The following is a 3,217-nucleotide window of genomic DNA, read 5'->3' as shown; positions in this document are numbered from 1 at the left end:
GGGGGAGGGGGGGAGGGGGAAAAATCCAGCCAAGAAAAGATAGAAAGCAAGCGTATTTCCTCGATGATGTGAGTTAATAACAGAGTGCTCAGTCCTGCCCCTCCGAAATAGCACCTTAGGTTTTGCTGAAGAAAGACACCGGCAGCCTGCTTTTGCTTCTCTCTGTAGCTCAAATGAGGTGAGAGTGATTATTTATGAGGTGTGGAGCAGAGCCAGGGAGTGATGTTCAAAACAGCAGTTTCCATACCCCAGCTCCGCTGCTGCTCACTTCTTTTCATTCAGGACCCGAAGTGATTAGTGCAAAAGAGACCTAACATTTTGCAGGAAGAGGTGGGGAGACTGTGGAGCAAGTTTCCTCCTCGCCACATACATAAATAAATGAGCTCCTGTTCATTGGCTTGTCTAGGAGAAATCCACCCCCTGCAGGACAGGACAAGGAGGAACCCGCGCTTCAGACCAGGGTTACTCTGGGAATTTGCTGAATCACAGCCCAAGGGTGGGGATTTCAAGCCTCTTGAGCAACGAGACAACGATTTTGCTGCCAGTCTTACGTTAAAAAGTACAAAACAAATCACTGTATCATCAGCTTTTGCTACCTTTTGAGCAAATGGTAACAACAGCAATTTTTTAAAATGCACACAAGTACGTTTTTTTAATGTCTCACTGAAATACAGTGAGTCAAAATGCTGTTCCTGGGGCAAAAACCCCATAAAATTCTTTACATCGAAGTATTTACGACATTTCAACTTTTGTAAGTGAAGCAAAGTCAGTCCTCTGAGAGGACTGAGGTGGCTGAGGGAGTATAAAAATCCCCTAAAAGAACGGAAAACTGTTTAACAAGACAGCACCCTTGAACTTTACATGCCAGAGGCAAAAATGTGCTGCTGCAGCAGCTCCCAGCCTCGCTTGTGCAAGAGCGGCTGATGACAGCCAGCAGAGTCCCAGCAAAGCCGATGTTTATTTATCTTCTTTATTGGTTGGGTTTTGCTCCTAAGAGGCTGCTCAGAGGTGTGCAGACCTCACCTCACAGCAGTAAGGCAGAGCTGCTCTCTAGCCACCTTTATTTGAGAAGGAAATGGGAACCCTGCTTTCCCTGGGACCATGGGGGAACTTTTAACGCATCTGTGGGAGATGCAGTTTCCTCAGCAATAATCTCCACATGACAGCTCCATGTCATAACCTCTGCTGGGGATGAAGTTCAGCACAGCACGTGGAAGGGACTGTCTGGTCAGTTGGTGGTTGCTGAGAGGCATCTTTCTTCCTCTGGGGGCAAGATACTTCAGTTTTCCATCTTTTGCAGAAAGGAAGATGAATGAGAAACAAAAGAGCACAAGGAGTCCAGCCCACTTAGACTGCAAGGGATTGCAAGGGGTCCTACAGAGCACGTTTTGCAAGATACCTCTGTGATAAATGTCTCTCCCATAGTTAACCCACAGAGCTGGTTGGCACCAAGAGCCTCCACCAGCTTTATGCAGCTTGTGAATGCGTAAGAAAGGTTTTAAGAATCACGGAATACCAGATTGGAAGGACCTCGAGGATCATCTGGTCCAGCCAACCTTTCAAGGCAAAAGCATGGTCTAAAAGAAGCTCAGCATGTCCTCCAGCCAAATCTTAAAAGTGTCCCCAACTGCTGGAGAACACACCACTTCCCTGGGGAGATTATTCCAATGGCTGATTGTTCTCATTGTGAGAAGTTGTCTCTTGTGCACAATCAGAATCTCCCCAGGAGTAAATTGTACCCATTACTGCTCATCTTTCCCACAGACTCCTTGTAAAAAGGGATTCTCTGTCTTCTTTGCAGCCACTCTTTAAACATTGGAACACAGTGATAAGGACTTTCATAAGCCTTCTTTTCTCAAGATTCAACAATAAAACTGTGCAGCGTATGTTCATGTGTGATCTTTTCTAAAACCAGTCCACAAGTGCAAAATTGGCAGAAAGCTCTCTAGATGTGGATAAAAAAAGAGGACTGCAAGTGCAGTGGATTCTGGCCCTTTCTGGGCACTGTCTGCACAACCTGAAGTGTGTGTTGCTGCCCGAGGGTTATCCTTTTGTCCATGTTCTTCACTTTCTAAAGTAAGTTACATTGGTGTCTGGCTCCTTGATCTGCTTGTTCACCATTTTGGAATAACCTTCCTTCCCATATTTCATTGTCCTTTAAGATCAGTATAGTTGGTATTTTTAGACATAACAGTGGGTCAAGAGAATTGTGCCTTGATCTTTTCATGTTTCTCCTGCCTTTGCTGCTGCCCATCCTCTCTGAGACTTGGCAGGCAGCTGCGACACACATCTGTTTCATCTGACCACACATTCACAGTACTGAAATTTCTTTCAAGTAAATTAAAATATAGGTACAGGAAGCAAGGTGGAGACTCTACCATTCAGTGAATAACTGAGTATTTGAAATATAATGTGATGGAGTCTTTGATTGCATCACCCCCTCACATGCTACAGAAGAAGGCTGCTTCTGAAAAAAAAAAAGAAAGGAAAAGGGAAAGGGAAAGGGAAAGGGAAAGGGAAAGGGAGGAAATGGAAAGGGAAAGGGAAAGGAAAAGGAAAAGGAAAAGGAAAAGGAAAAGGAAAAGGAAGAAATAAAGACAAAATAAAGGATGCAACTAAGCACAGTTCTACTGATGATTCCCTTCAGGTTTTCTATGGCACAAAATACAGTAATTCATGGGCAAATAGAGGAAACTCTATGTTCTTTTTCTTTTTTTACTTGCTTATACCTTATGTATTGAACCACAGCCTATTTTCTTTCTTCCTGGTAATTATTCCAGATACATGGTGCACCCTGTGCCTACAGAGCCTGTTCCACCCACAGCTATGTTACAAAAGCATAGTATTTCCAATAAATAATACATAGGAGCGAGTACAAGTCTGTTTAAGATAGAATGAAAGAAAAGAAAGTAAAAGCAGACAAGATGAGCTCTGAGTGCATCTACTGCTGGAACAGAAAGGCCAGGTACTAAATAATTCAGATGTATTCAGAGACAAGGACAGCCCCTATTCAAGCTGTGTTTTCTGTGGACGGAATAAATGTTCTTGTCTTGTGTTTCATTTCCCCGAATTCTCAGGAGCAATGCTAATCCCATTTATAGTTTCACAGAATTTCAGTCAAATTATTTGTTTGCTGTTTTTTAGGCATGCATTTCTCTGCTTCCTAGATATTCATCCCAAAAAGCAATAATAAGTACTAGTAATTAATACAGGAATG

This window comes from Corvus brachyrhynchos, unplaced genomic scaffold (assembly GCF_000691975.1).
Source record: "Corvus brachyrhynchos isolate BGI_N302 unplaced genomic scaffold, ASM69197v1 scaffold202, whole genome shotgun sequence".
Lineage (NCBI taxonomy): Eukaryota > Metazoa > Chordata > Aves > Passeriformes > Corvidae > Corvus > Corvus brachyrhynchos.
Note: the sequence above shows the minus strand (reverse complement) of the source record.